The following is a 16,859-nucleotide window of genomic DNA, read 5'->3' as shown; positions in this document are numbered from 1 at the left end:
CAGCCCATTGGCTCTCGGCTCAGGATGCTGCCCTGAATATCCAATCTAGCAGCACAAATGCAGCCCGCATGCCCAGCCCATGGATTACTATCCCCCAGATGGGCAGGGGCGAGGGAGGAAGGAGATCCCGGCGAATGACAATCAAGGACACCTAGGACTCCTCTGGACCAGCAAAGTGACCCCGGCTCACTGTGCCACCTGTGCCTCCAGCAGCACAGCCACCATGCCCTAGCCTGCCCAGTACACCTCTGCCTCATAGGGTACTCACCCTCAGCAACGCGTGCAGGGGTGGTGGGGGGTGGGAGGGTGCCAGGGACCCTCTGTCATCTTACAGTGTGCTGGGACTCCAGTGTCTCACTGCAGGGGGCATTGTAATTAGTGCTGGCTTTTATCACAGCAGCACAGCAAACGTGTGTGTGTGTATGCATCTATGTGTGTGTGCGTATAGCTGCATGTATTTATGTGTGTATGTACAGTATATGTATAGGTGCATGTATTTATGTGTGTATGTACAGTATATGTATAGGTGCATGTATTTATGTGTGTATGTACAGTATATGTATAGGTGCATGTCCTTGTGTCTGTGTGTGTATGTATGTGTATAGATGCATGTATTTATGTGTGTATGTATGTGTATAGATGCATGTATTTATGTGTGTATGTATGTACAGTATATGTATAGGTGCATGTATTTATGTGTGTGTATGTATGTGTATAGATGCATATATTTATATGCATGTGTGTGTGTATAGGTGCATGTATTTATGTGTGTATGTGTATAGGTGCATGTCCTTGTGTCTGTGTGTGTATGTATGTGTATAAATGCATGTATTTATGTATGTATGTATGTGTATAGATGCATGTATTTATGTGTGTGTATAGGTGCATGTATTTATGTGTGTGTATGCATGTATGTGTATAGGTGCATGTATTTATGTGTGTATGTATGTGTGTATGTATGTGTATAAATGCATGTATGTATGTGTATAGGTGCATGTATTTATGTGTGTGTATAGGTGCATGTATTTATGTGTGTATGTATGTGTTTAGATGCATGTATTTATGTGTGTGTATGCATGTATGTGTATAGGTGCATGTATTTATGTGTGTATGTATGTGTTTAGATGCATGTATTTATGTGTGTGTATGCATGTATGTGTATAGGTACATGTATTTATGTGTGTATGTATGTGTATAAACGCATGTATATATGTTTGTATGTATGTGTATAGATGCATGTATTTATGTGTGTATGTATGTGTATAGATGCATGTATTTATGTGTGTATGTTTGTGTATAGGTGCATGTATTTATGTGTGTGTATGTATATGTATAGATGCATGTATTTATGTATGTATGTGTACTGATGCATGTATTTGTGTGTGTACGTTTGTGTATAGGTGCCTGTATTTATGTGTGTATGTATGTGTAGAGATGCATGTATTTATGTGTGTATGTGTAAAGATGCATGTATTTATGTGTGTATGTTTGTGTATAGGTGCATGTATTTGTGTGTGTATGTATATGTATAGATGCATGTATTTATGTGTGTGTATGTATGTGTAGAAATGCATGTATTTATGTGTGTATGTGTATAGATGCATGTATTTATGTGTGTGTATGCATGTATGTGTATAGGTGCATGTATTTATGTGTGTATGTATGTGTTTAGATGCATGTATTTATGTGTGTGTATGCATGTATGTGTATAGGTGCATGTATTTATGTGTGTATGTATGTGTATAAACACATGTATATATGTTTGTGTGTATGTGTAAAGGTGCATGTATTTATGTGTGTGTATGCATGTATGTGTATAGGTGCATGTATTTGTATGTGTATTTATGTTTGTATGTATGTGTATAGATGCATGTATTTATGTATGTATGTATGTGTATAGGTGCATGTATTTATGTGTGTGTATAGGTGCATGTATTTATGTGTGTGTATGCATGTATGTGTATAGGTGCATGTATTTATGTGTGTATGTATGTGTGTATGTATGTGTATAAATGCATGTATTTATGTATGTATGTATGTGTATAGGTGCATGTATTTATGTGTGTGTTTAGATGCATGTATTTATGTGTGTGTATGCATGTATGTGTATAGGTACATGTATTTATGTGTGTATGTATGTGTATAAACGCATGTATATATGTTTGTATGTATGTGTATAGATGCATGTATTTATGTGTGTGTATGTATGTGTATAGATGCATGTATTTATGTGTGTGTATGTTTGTGTATAGGTGCATGTATTTATGTGTGTGTATGTATATGTATAGATGCATGTATTTATGTATGTATGTGTACTGATGCATGTATTTGTGTGTGTACGTTTGTGTATAGGTGCCTGTATTTATGTGTGTATGTATGTGTAGAGATGCATGTATTTATGTGTGTATGTGTAAAGATGCATGTATTTATGTGTGTATGTTTGTGTATAGGTGCATGTATTTATGTGTGTGTATGTATATGTATAGATGCATGTATTTATGTGTGTGTATGTATGTGTAGAAATGCATGTATTTATGTGTGTATGTGTATAGATGCATGTATTTATGTGTGTGTATGTTTGTGTATAGGTGCATGTATTTATGTGTGTATGTGTATAGATGCATGTATTTATGTGTGTGTATGTTTGTGTATAGGTGCATGTATTTGTGTGTATGTATGTGTATAGATGCATGTGTTTATGTATGTGTGCGTATGCATGTATGTGTATAGATGCATGTATGTATGTGTGTGTATAGGTGCATGTATTTATGTGTGTATGCATGTATGTGTATAGGTGCATGTCTTTGTGTCTGTGTGTGTATGTATGTGTATAGGTGCATATATTTATGTGTGTATGTATGTGTTTAGATGCATGTATTTATGTGTGTATGTATGTGTATAAATGCATGTGTTTATGTTTGTGTGTATGTGTATAGGTGCATGTATTTATGTGTGTGTGTATGTATATATGTGTACAGGTGCATGTATTTGTATGTGTATTTATGTTTGTATGTATGTGTATAGATGCATGTATTTATGTGTGTATGTGTATAGGTGCATGTATTTATGTGTGTATGTATGTATGTGTATAGGTGCATGTCTTTCTGTCTGTGTGTGTGTATGTATGTGTATAGATGCATGTATTTATGTGTGTATGTTTGTGTATAGGTGCATGTATTTATGTGTGTGTGCATTTATGTGTATAGATGCATGTATTTATGTGTGTGTATGTATGTGTATAGGTGCATGTATTTATGTGTGTATGTATGTACAGTATATGTATAGGTGCATGTCTTTGTGTGTATGTATGTATGTGTATAGATGCATATATTTATATGCATGTGTGTGTGTATAGGTGCATGTATTTATGTGTGTATGTGTATAGGTGCATGTCCTTGTGTCTGTGTGTGTATGTATGTGTATAAATGCATGTATTTATGTATGTATGTATGTGTATAGGTGCATGTATTTATGTGTGTGTATAGGTGCATGTATTTATGTGTGTGTATGCATGTATGTGTATAGGTGCATGTATTTATGTGTGTATGTATGTGTTTAGATGCATGTATTTATGTGTGTGTATGCATGTATGTGTATAGGTGCATGTATTTATGTGTGTATGTATGTGTATAAACACATGTATATATGTTTGTGTGTATGTGTAAAGGTGCATGTATTTATGTGTGTGTATGCATGTATGTGTATAGGTGCATGTATTTGTATGTGTATTTATGTTTGTATGTATGTGTATAGATGCATGTATTTATGTGTGTGTATGCATGTATGTGTATAGGTACATGTATTTATGTGTGTATGTATGTGTATAAACGCATGTATATATGTTTGTATGTATGTGTATAGATGCATGTATTTATGTGTGTGTATGTTTGTGTATAGGTGCATGTATTTATGTGTGTGTATGTATATGTATAGATGCATGTATTTATGTATGTATGTGTACTGATGCATGTATTTGTGTGTGTACGTTTGTGTATAGGTGCCTGTATTTATGTGTGTATGTATGTGTAGAGATGCATGTATTTATGTGTGTATGTGTAAAGATGCATGTATTTATGTGTGTATGTTTGTGTATAGGTGCATGTATTTGTGTGTGTATGTATATGTATAGATGCATGTATTTATGTGTGTGTATGTATGTGTAGAAATGCATGTATTTATGTGTGTATGTGTATAGATGCATGTATTTATGTGTGTGTATGTTTGTGTATAGGTGCATGTATTTATGTGTGTATGTGTATAGATGCATGTATTTATGTGTGTGTATGTTTGTGTATAGGTGCATGTATTTGTGTGTATGTATGTGTGTAGATGCATGTGTTTATGTATGTGTGCGTATGCATGTATGTGTATAGATGCATGTATTTATGTGTGTATGTATGTATGTGTATAGATACATGTATGTATGTGTGTGTGTATAGGTGCATGTATTTATGTGTGTATGCATGTATGTGTATAGGTGCATGTCTTTGTGTCTGTGTGTGTATGTATGTGTATAGGTGCATGTATTTATGTGTGTGTATGTATATATGTGTATAGGTGCATGTATTTGTATGTGTATTTATGTTTGTATGTATGTGTATAGATGCATGTATTTATGTGTGTATGTGTATAGGTGCATGTATTTATGTGTGTATGTATGTATGTGTATAGGTGCATGTCTTTCTGTCTGTGTGTGTATGTATGTGTATAAAAGCATGTATTTATGTGTGTGTGTGTGTATAGGTGCATGTATTTATGTGTGTGTATGTATGTGTATAGATGCATGTATTTATGTGTGTATGTTTGTGTCTAGGTGCCTGTATTTATGTGTGTGTGTATGTATGTGTAGAGATGCATGTATTTATGTGTGTGTATGTGTATAGATGCATGTATTTATGTGTGTTTATGTATGTGTATGGATGCATGTATTTGTGTGTGTATGTATGTGTTTAGATGCATGTATTTATGTGTGTGTATGTATGTGTATAGGTATCCAAGAAGTATCATTTCTCCTTGCGGAGAATGACATGCTAGGCATGTCGAGGTGAGGAGACTTAAAGCCGCAATGCTCCTCTGGGAAATATGCTAATTATGCAAGTTGTCTCTTCAGAGAGGAAGAGGACTAGAACTCTAGTGCCACCTATTTGAGGTAGCAATCCTAAAAGTCAATGTTGACCCTTTAACGAGCCTAGTTACATGACTTAGGATAAAAGCCAAACCAGAATCTCCATTTGCAGACACTGTGTTTCGGGGTACTGCCCCTCATCAGTGCAAAGTGGGAGATCTGGTTTGGCTGTGAGAGAGGCGTCTGACCGATATTGTGTGTGTATGTTTGTGTATAGGTGCATGTATTTATGTGTGTGTATGTATGTGTATAGATGCATGTATTTATGTGTGTATGTATGTGTATAGGTGCATGTATTTGTGTGTGTATGTATATGTATAGATGCATGTATTTATGTATGTATGTGTATGTATGTATGTGTATTGATGCATGTATTTGTGTGTGTATGTTTGTGTATAGGTGCCTGTATTTATGTGTGTGTATGTATGTGTAGAGATGCATGTATTTATGTGTGTGTATGTGTATAGATGCATGTATTTATGTATGTGTATGGATGCATGTATTTGTGTGTATGTTTTTGTATAGGTGCATGTATTTTTGTGTGTGTATGTATGTGTATAGATGCATGTATTTATGTATGTGTGCGTATGCATGTATGTGTATAGATGCATGTATTTATGTGTGTATGTATGTATGTGTATAGATGCATGTATGTATGTGTGTATAAGTGCATGTATTTATGTGTGTGTATGCATGTATGTGTATAGGTGCATGTCTTTGCGTCTGTGTGTGTATGTATGTGTTTAGGTGCATGTATTTATGTGTGTATGTATGTGTTTAGATGCATGTATATATTTGTGTGTATGTATGTGTATAGGTGCATGTATTTATGTGTGTATGTATGTGTTTAGATGCATGTATTTATGTGTGTGTATGTATGTGTATAAATGCATGTATTTATGTTTGTGTGACTGTGTATAGGTGCATGTATTTATATGTGTGTATGTATATATGTGTATAGGTGCATGAATTTGTATGTGTATTAATGTTTGTATGTATGTGTATAGATGCATGTATTTATGTGTGTATGAGTATAGGTGCATGTATTTATGTGTGTGTATGTATGTGTATAGGTGCATGTCTTTGTGTCTGTGTGTGTATGTATGTGTATAAAAGCATGTATTTATGTGTGTATGTGTTTATGCGTGCATGTGTGTGTATAGATGCATGTATTTATGTGTGTGTATGTTTGTGTATAGGTGCCTGTATTTATGTGTGTGTATGTATGTGTATAGATGCATGTATTTATGTGTGTATGTTTGTGTATAGGTGCATTTTTTTGTGTGTGTATGTATGTGTATATATGCATGTATTTATGTGTGTATGTATGTGTATAGATGCATGTATTTATGTGTGTGTATGTATGTGTATAGATGCATGTATTTATGCATGTATGTGTATAGATGCATGTATTTATGTGTGTATGTATATAGATGCATGTGTGTGTATAGGTGCATGTATTTATGTGTGTGTATGCAAGTGTGTGTATAGGTGCATGTCTTTGTGTCTGTGTGTGTATGTATGTGTATAGGAGCATGTATTTATGTGTGTGTATGTGTATAAATGCATGTATTTATGTTTGTGTGTATGTGTATAGGTGCATGTATTTATGTGTGTGTATGTATGTATATAGGTGCATGTATTTGTATGTGTATTTATGTTTGTATGTATGTGTATAGATGCATGTATTTATGTGTGTATGTGTATAGGTGCATGTATTTATGTTTGTGTATGTATGTGTATAGGTGCATGTCTTTGTGTCTGTGTGTGTATGTATGTGTATAAAAGCATGTATTTATGTGTGTGTATGTGTATAGGTGCATGTGTTTATGTGTGCATGTGTGTGTGTATAGGTGCATGTATTTATGTGTGTGTATGTATGTGTATAGATGATTCAAGATTCAAAGAAGCTTTATTGGCAGGACTAAATACACATTAGTTTTGCCAAAGCAGGTGTACAGAAGGGAATAGGGATAGGGACTGTAGGGATGTTGGGAAGGGGCTGTAGGAAAGGTGGATGGGGCAGATCCAGGATGGGGCTATAGAAGTCCATGGCATAGGGAAGGTGGATGGGGGCATATCCAGGATGAGGCTATAGAAGTCCGTGGCATAGGGAAGGTGTATGGGGGATTGGGGCTATCCAGGGTGGGGGCCATAGAAGTCCATGGCATATCATAGTTCTCTTTCTCGCAGTCTATGGCATTCGCTCACATATTGCGCTGCTATCTCCACTGCTCTCTCTTCTTCCCCCAGCAGGATATATGTTTTCTCTTCCTCCTTCTTGGTGGTGAAATCCGGGAAGAGATGCATGTATTTATATGTGCGTATGTATGTATATGTATGCATGTGTATAGATGCATGTATTTATGTGTGTGTATGTTTGTGTATAGGTGCATGTATTTATGTGTGTGTATGTATATGTATAGATGCATGTATTTATGTATGTATGTGTATTGATGCATGTATTTGTGTGTGTATGTTTGTGTATAGGTGCATGTATTTATGTGTGTATGTATGTATGTGTATAGATGCATGCGTGTGTGTATAGGTGCATGTATTTATGTGTGTATGTATGTGTATAGATGCATGTATTTATGTGTGTGTATGTTTGTGTATAGGTGCATGTATTTATGTGTGTGTATGTATATGTATAGATGCATGTATTTATGTATGTGTATTTATGCATGTATTTGTGTGTGTATGTTTGTGTATAGGTGCCTGTATTTATGTGTGTGTATGTATGTGTAGAGATGCATGTATTTATGTGTGTGTATGTGTATAGATGCATGTATTTATGTGTGTATGTATGTGTATAGATGCATGTATTTATGTGTGTATGTTTTTGTATAGGTGCATTTTTTGTGTGTGTATGTATGTGTATATATGCATGTATTTATGTGTGTATGTATGTGTATAGATGCATGTATTTATGTGTGTATGTTTGTGTATAGGTGCATGTATTTATGTGTGTGTATGTATGTGTATAGATGCATGTATTTATGTGTGTATGTTTTTGTATAGGTGCATTTTTTGTGTGTGTATGTATGTGTATATATGCATGTATTTATGTTTGCATGTATGTGTATAGGTGCATGTATTTATGTGTGTATGTATGTGTTTAGATGCATGTATTTAAGTGTGTGTATGTATGTGTATAAATGCATGTATTTATGTTTGTGTGTATGTGTATAGGTGCATGTATTTATGTGTGTGTATGTATGTATGTGTATAGGTGCATGTATTTGTATCTGTATTTATGTTTGTATGTATGTGTATAGATGCATGTATTTATGTGTGTATGTGTATAGGTGCATGTATTTATGTTTGTGTATGTATGTATGTATGTGTATAGGTGCATGTCTTTGTGTCTGTGTGTGTATGTATGTGTATAAAAGCATGTATTTGTGTGTGTATGTGTATAGGTGCATGTGTTTATGTGTGCATGTGTGTGTGTATAGGTGCATGTATTTATGTGTGTGTATGTATGTGTATAGATGCATGTATTTATATGTGTTTATGTATGTATATGTATGCATGTGTATAGATGCATGTATTTATGTGTGTGTATGTTTGTGTATAGGTGCATGTATTTATGTGTGTGTATGTATATGTATAGATGCATGTATTTATGTATGTATGTGTATTGATGCATGTATTTGTGTGTGTATGTTTGTGTATAGGTGCATGTATTTATGTGTGTATGTATGTGTATAGATGCATGTATTTATGCATGTGTGTGTATGCATGTATGTGTATAGATGCATGTATTTATGTGTGTATGTATGTATGTGTATAGATGCATGCGTGTGTGTATAGGTGCATGTATTTATGTGTGTGTATGCATGTATGTGTATAGGTGCATGTCTTTGTGTCTGTGTGTGTATGTATGTGTATAGGTGCATGTATTTATGTGTGTATGTATGTGTTTAGATGCATGTATTTACAGTATGTGTATGTATGTGTATAAATGCATGTATTTATGTTTGTATGTATGTGTATAGGTGCATGTATTTATGTGTGTATGTATGTGTTTAGATGCATGTATTTATGTGTGTATGTATGTGTATAAATGCATGTATTTATGTTTGTGTGTATGTGTATAGGTGCATGTATTTATGTGTGTGTATGCATGTGTGTGTAAAGGTGCATGTATTTGTGTCGGTGTGTATGTATGTGTATAGGTGCATGTATTTATGTGTGTATGTATGTGTTTAGATGCATGTATTTATGTGTGTATGTATGTGTATAAATGCATGTATTTATGTTTGTGTGTATGTGTATAGGTGCATGTATTTATGTGTGTGTATGTATGTATGTGTATAGGTGCATGTATTTGTATGTGTATTTATGTTTGTATGTATGTGTATAGATGCATGTATTTATGTGTGTATGTTTATAGGTGCATGTATTTATGTGTGTGTATGTATTTATGTATGTGTATAGGTGCATGTCTTTGTGTCTGTGTGTGTATGTATGTGTATAAAAGCATGTTTTTATGTGTGTATGTGTATAGGTGCATGTATTTATGTGTGTATGTGTATAGGTGCATGTATTTATGTGTGCATGTGTGTGTGTGTATAGGTGCATGTATTTATGTGTGTGTATGTATGTACAGTCATGGCCAAAAGTATTGACACCCCTGCAATTCTGTCAGATAATACTCAGTTTCTTCCTGAAAATGATTGCAAACACAAATTCTTTGGTATTATTATCTTCATTTAATTTGTCTTAAATGAAAAAACACAAAAAGAATTCTCCTAAAGCCAAATTGGATATAATTCCACACCAAAAATAAAAAAGAGGGTGGACAAAAGTATTGGCACTGTTCGAAAAATCATGTGATGCTTCTCTAATTTGGGTAATTAACAGCACCTGTAACTTACCTGTGGCACCTAACAGGTGTTGGCAATAACTAAATCACACTTGCAGCCAGTTGACATGGATTAAAGTTGACTCAACCTCTGTCCTGTGTCCTTGTGTGTACCACATTGAGCATGGAGAAAAGAAAGAAGACCAAAGAACTGTCTGAGGACTTGAGAAACCAAATTGTGAGGAAGCATGAGCAATCTCAAGGCTACAAGTCCATCTCCAAAGACCTGAATGTTCCTGTGTCTACCGTGCGCAGTGTCATCAAGAAGTTTAAAGCCCATGGCACGTGGCTAACCTCCCTAGATGTGGCCAGAAAAGAAAAATTGACAAGAGATTTCAACGCAAGATTGTGCGGATGTTGGATAAAGAACCTCCACTAACATCCAAACAAGTTCAAGCTGCCCTGCAGTCTGAGGGTACAATGGTGTCAACCCGTACTATCCGTCGGCATCTGAATGAAAAGGGACTGTATGGTAGGAGACCCAGGAAGACCCCACTTCTTACCCCGAGACATAAAAAAGCCAGGCTGGAGTTTGCCAAAACTTACCTGAAAAAGCCTAAAACATTTTGGAAGAATGTTCTTTGGTCAGATGAGACAAAAGTAGAGCTTTTAGGGCAAAAGCATCAACATAGAGTTTACAGGAGAAAAAAGAGGCATTCAAAGAAAAGTACATGGTCCCTACAGTCAAACATGGCGGAGGTTCCCTGATGTTTTGGGGTTGCTTTGCTGCCTCTGGCACTGGACTGCTTGACCGTGTGCATGGCATTATGAAGTCAGAAGACTACCAACAAATTTTGCAGCATAATTTAGGGCCCAGTGTGAGAAAGCTGGGTCTACCTCAGAGGTCATGGGTCTTCCAGCAGGACAATAACCCAAAACACACTTCAAAAAGCACTATAAAATGGTTTGAGAGAAAGCACTGGAGACTTCTAAGGTGGCCAGCAATGAGTCCAGACCTGAATCCCATAGAACACCTGTGGAGAGATCTAAAAATGGCAGTTTGGAGAAGGCACCCTTCGAATATCAGGGACCTGGAGTAGTTTGCCAAAGAAGAATGGTCTAAAATTCCAGCAGAGCATTATAAGAAACTCATTGATGGTTACCGGAAGCGGTTGGTCGCAGTTATTTTGGCTAAAGGTTGTGCAACCAAGTATTAGGCTGAGGGTGCCAATACTTTTGTCCGGCCCATTTTTGGAGTTTTGTGTGAAATGATCAATGTTTTGCTTTTTGCTTCATTCTCTTTTGCGTATTTTCGTTTAAGACAAATTAAATGAAGATAATAATACCAAAGAATTTGTGTTTGCAATCATTTTCAGGAAGAAACTGAATATTATCTGACAGAATTGCAGGGGTGTCAATACTTTTGGCCATGACTGTATGTATTTATATGTGTGTATGTATGTATATGTATGTATGTGTATAGATGCATGTATTTGTGTGTGTATGTTTGTGTATAGGTGCCTGTATTTATGTGTGTGTATGTATGTGTAGAGATGCATGTATTTTTGTGTATGTGTATAGATGCATGTATTTATGCGTGTGTATGTATGTGTATAGATGCATGTATTTATGTTTGTGTATGAGTGCATGTATTTATGTGTGTGTATATATGTGTATAGATGCATGTATTTATGTGTGTATGTATGTGTATAGGTGCATGTATTTGTGTGTGTATGTATATGTATAGATGCATGTATTTATGTAGGTGTATGTATGTGTATTGATGCATGTATTTGTGTGTGTATGTATGTGTATTGATGCATGCATTTGTGTGTGTATGTATGTGTATAGATGCATGTATTTATGTGTGTGTATGTACTGTATGTGTATGGATGCATGTATTTGTGTGTGTATGTTTGTGTATAGGTGCATGTATGTATGTGTGTGTATATATGTGTATAGATGCATGTATTTATGTATGTGTGTATGCATGTATGTGTAGAGATGCATGTATTTATGTGTGTGTGTAAATGCATGTATTTATGTGTGTGTATGTGTGTATAGATGCATATGTGTCTATGTGTATAGGTACATGTATTTATGTGGTTCTGTGTGTAACTATGTGTATAGATGCATGTATTTATATGTGTGTATGTGTATAGATTCATGTATTTATGTATATGTGTGAGTATATGTATAGATGCATGTATTTATGAGTGTGTTTGTATAGATGCATGTATTTATGAGTGTGTTTGTATAGGTGCATGTATTTACATTTGCATCTCACAAAATTAGAATATCATCAAAAATTTATTTCAGTTTTTCAAAGCAAGAATTGATATCATATTATATTGAGTCATTACAAACAGAGTGATCTATTTCAAGTGTTTATTTCTGTTAATGTTGATGATTATGGCTTACAGCCAATGAAAACCCAAAGTCATTATCTAAGTAAATTAGAATATAACACCAGCTTAAAAAAATGGTTTTAAAATCCGAAATGTTGGCCTACTGAAATGTATGTTCAGTAAATGCAGGCAATACTTGGTCGGGGCTCCTTTTGCATCAATTACAGCATCAATGAGGAGTGGCATGGAGGTGATCAGCCTGTGGCACTGCTGAGGTGTTATGGAAGCCCAGGTTGCTATGATAGCAGCCTTCAGCTCGTCTGCATTGTTGGGTCTGGTGTCTCTCATCTTCCTCTTGACAATACCCCATAGATTCTCTATGATGTTAAGGTAAGGCGAGTTTGCTGGCCAATCAAGCACAGTGATACTATTGTTTTTAAACCAGGTATTGGTACTTTTAGCAGTGTGGACAGGTGCCAATTCCTGCTGGAGAATGACATTTCCATCTCCAAAAAGCTTGTTGGCAGAGGGAAGTGCTCTAAAATTTCCTGGTAGACAGCTGCGCTGACCTTGGTCTTCATGAAACACAGTGGACCTACACCAGCAGATGACATGACTCCTGAAACCATCATTGATTGTGGATACTTCACACTAGACCTTGGAAATCAAGGTCCCAGAGTCTGGAGGGAGAATGGAAAGGCACACAGTCCAAGCTGCTTGAGGTGTAGTGTGAAGTTTCCACAATCAATGATGTGCTTGATTGGCCAGCAAACTTGCCTGACCTTAACCTCATAGAGAATCTATGGGGTATTGTCAAGAGGAAGATGAGACATCAGACCCAACAATGCAGATGAACTGAAGGCTGCTATGAAAGCAACCTGGGCATCCATAATACCTCAGCAGTGGCATAGACTGATCGGCTCTATGCCACACCGCATTGATGCAGTAATTGATGGAAAAGGAGCCCCGACCAAGTATTGAGTGCATTTACTGAACATACATTTCGCATTTCTGATTTTAAACTCATTTTTCAAGCTGGTGTTATAAAGTACTAGCTATGAACCCATTCTACGCCCAGGTGGCGAGCATTTTAATTGGTATATGGTCTCCCATCCTGGTATGTGCTGCCACCCTCCTATCCTAGTACGCATGGCACCCCTCATTCCTATCCTGGTATGCATGGTACCCTCACCCACCCCAATCCTGGTATGCATGGCATCTCATTCTCCATCCTGGTATGCATGGTCCCCTCACCCCTCAATCCTGGTATGAATGGTACTCCCTCATCGCTTTCCTGGTATGCATGGTCCCCTCACCCCCTATCCTGGTATTCATGGCCCCCTCATCCCCTATCCTGGTAAGTATGTTCCCCTCACCCCCTATCCTGGTATGCATAGTCCTCTCATCCCCCAATCCTGGTATGCATGGCCCCCTCACCCCACAATCCTGGTATGCATGGTCCTCTCACCCCCCTATCCTGGTATGCATGGTCCTCTGTCCTCTCACTCCCCCTATCCTGGTATGCATGGTCCCCTCCCCCCCTATCCGGGTATACATGGTCCTCTCACTCCCCAATCCTGGTATGCATGGTTCTCCCTCATCCCTATCCTGGTATGCATGGTCCCCTCACCCCCTATCCTGGTATGCATGGTACCCCTTATCCCCCAATCCTGGTATGCATGGTACTCCCTCATCCCTATCCTGGTATGTATGGTCCCCTCACCCCCTATCCTGGTATGCATGGTACCCCTCATCCCCCAATCCTGGTATGCATGGTACCCCTCATCCCCCAATCCTGGTATGCATGGTACCCCTCATCCCCTAATCCTGGTATGCATGGTCCTCTCACTCCTGTCATGTCCGCCATGTCTGCCATGTCTGTTTTGTCTCAAGAACTCCTGGAGCGATGTGCATGCGCATATCTTGTCTGCTATCTTGTATGTTCCCTAGAGCAGTGTGCACACTCAAATCATGTCTGAGCTGCAGGATGCCTGCGTTTCTGCTCTGCCTTCTGTGATCTTCTCGTCATGTCTAGAATCCCTGGTCATGTGTCCCTGCCTGGATCCTGCACTGTCTGGTTCTGCAATCATCTCGTCATGTCTGAAACGCTGATCATGTGACGTTTCCTAAAGAACCTGCACTGTCTGGTTCGGCAATCATCTTGTCATGTCTAGAACTCTGATCATGTGACCTGTCTAGGTTTCAGCACTGGATCTGCAGTCGTCTCGTCATGCCTGGAACTCTGATCATGTGACTACGCTCTGTTATCCTGTGGATCTGAACCCGGAAGTGCTCCCCTGGTCCTGACCTGGAAGAGGAGGTGCTATGCCCTATATCAGGCCGCCCCTTCCTATGCTCTGGGCCTGAGTATTGTGTCCCTGCATGGCTGCTTGGTCTGTGGGGTGCGCCCTCTATTCTGTGCCCTTGCACTCTGCTCTGTTGTGTGTCTCTGCACACGCTCCGTGCTCGTATTCTGTCTCGTGTCTTGTCTAGTGTTTGTCCTTCGTGCCATGTTCTGTCCCTGCTCTGCTTTGCCTTGTAGTCCTTGTTTGCTCTGATTCTGTTCCGTGTTTCTGTCCTAGTGTCATGTCTTGCTCTGCTTTGTGGCTTCAGGTACCCTGCCTCTGTCTCTGTCCCTGGCGTGCCTCTCTGCACGCGCAGGACTCTGCCTCGCCTTTCCCTGGCGTGTCTCTACACGTGCAGGCCTCGCTCTGTACCCTGTCTAGTCCCAAGGTCCTTCCTTGGCCCGGCTCTGGGCTTCGGCCTACGCTCCGCTGCTAGACTGTCCCTGTCCCTGGCATGCTCTCTGCATGCGCAGGTCTCTGCCTTGTTCTTTGTATTGTCCCTGATGTTTCGTGCGCCCTTGCACTTTTCGCACTAGGCTTTGCCGTACTGGCTGTATGTGTCTCTGTCCTGTGTCTTTGCCTAGCCCTGCCTTGTGGCTCCGTGCACGTGCCTGGTCGCCTGTGCCTACTTGGTGTGCCTCAGCCGTGCCGCCTCTAGCCATGCTCGCCTGTGTGCCCTAGCCGTGCCCCGTCCAGTGCTATAGTGGTCTGGCTGCGTGGCCCCGCAGCGGTGCCGCCTCTAGTCGTGCCCGCTTGCAACTGCCATCGTCGGTACCACCTGCCGGTGCTCCCCAGCTGTGGTCTCTGTGCTCCCTTGCACTCACGCTGGTTCTCGCACTGTGCCTTTTCGTGGTACTCTTGCACAAAGCCTTTTGCTCGTTTCTGTACTCTAGTTTGCCTGCCGGATTCCATAACCTGCCGACCGCTGCCAGAGGTCCGGACCTAGATGACTGCGGCCTGATGTCCGGAGCTGATGTCCGTAGCCAGATACCTGGACCCTGTCCGTCGATGCCAGCATTTGGATTCCGATGCCACCGTATTCTGTGCCTCTCCCTGGCATGCCCCTTGGCATGTGCAGGCCACCGTCCTGTGAACCTGATCCGTCCCTGGCATGCCCCTTGGCATGCGCAGGTCTCTGTCCTGTGAACCTGATCCTGGCGTGTCCGTTGACACGCACCATGTCACTAACTCTCTTGTTTCCTTGCATGGAACCCTGGCTAACTACTGGATGTCCGGATCCTGCCGATCACCCTCTGAGCTACAGACCCTGATGCCCTGGTTGATCGTGGACTGTTTTCCGGACTCCGATGTCCGTGTACCATCTGCACGTTCCATGCCTGGACCTCGACGTGCCATTGAACGCACCCTGTTTCATGAACTCTGTGTTCACGTTTGCTGTTGCACCCTGAAGAGTTCCACAAGTCTTGGACCTTGGCGTGCTCTAGGAACGCACCCTGCTTTATGTTCTGTGTGTTCACGTTTTGCACCTGTTGTACCTGAAGTCTTTCTTAATGAAGTTCCTTTGAATTAATGACTCGTCTTGCCTTGTCTTGTCTTCCTGAGCCGGCCGTCTGGTCCAGCTGCCGTGGTGGCTCACCCCCTTGGACTTGCCCCTGACACTCCCTGTATAGGGGGTGGTTCTCACTAGGTCAGCTCGCCCTAGGTGGGTGGGTGCCACGGTCCAGAGGGTCCACTCTTACTAAGAAGAACGACTCAGCGTAAGCTGACACTTCGTCACAACTCCCCAATCCTGGTATGCATGGTACCCCTCATCCCCCAATCCTGGTATGCATGGTACCCCTCATCCCCTAATCCTGGTATGCATGGTACTCCCTCATCCCTATCCTGGTATGTATGACCCCCATCCTGGTATGCATGGTACCCCTCATCCCCCAATCCTGGTATGCAAGGTACCCTTCATCCCTCAATTCTGGTATGTATGGTCCCCCTCATCCCCCAATCCTGATATGCATGGTACCCCTCACCCCCCTATCCTGGTATGCATGGTATCCTTCATCCCCAATTCCTGGTATGCATGGTCCTCTCACCCCCCAAATCCTGGTATGCATGGTCCTCTCACCCCCCCAATCCTGATATGCATGGTACCCCCTCATCCCCCCCCCCAAATCGTGGTATGCATGGTACCCCCTCATCTCCCCCCCCCAATCGTGGTATGTATGGTCCACTCACCCCCCTGTGCTGGTATGCATGGTACCCTACATCCCCAATTC

General features: G+C 39.8%; 1 long non-coding RNA gene across 2 annotated transcripts; it reads left to right on the top strand.

Moving 5' to 3' along the window:
- The first annotated feature begins 35 nt into the window (after window positions 1-35).
- LOC141046844 (uncharacterized) lies at window positions 36-16,159 on the top strand. 2 transcript variants are annotated; one of them, XR_012219678.1, is made up of 3 exons: window positions 36-260; window positions 14,483-14,603; window positions 15,522-16,159. It is a non-coding gene; the product is annotated as an uncharacterized lncRNA (long non-coding RNA). The 2 variants fall into 2 exon arrangements; XR_012219677.1 differs by lacking the exon at window positions 36-260 and having other exon boundaries at window positions 13,257-14,603.
- The last annotated feature ends 700 nt before the right edge of the window (window positions 16,160-16,859 follow it).

This window comes from Dendrobates tinctorius, unplaced genomic scaffold (genome assembly GCF_039654945.1).
Source record: "Dendrobates tinctorius isolate UK_male_01 unplaced genomic scaffold, ASM3965494v1 ptg000122l, whole genome shotgun sequence".
Lineage (NCBI taxonomy): Eukaryota > Metazoa > Chordata > Amphibia > Anura > Dendrobatidae > Dendrobates > Dendrobates tinctorius.
The sequence above is the reverse complement of the archived record's forward strand: the minus strand, read 5'-3'. Positions and strand labels throughout refer to the sequence as shown.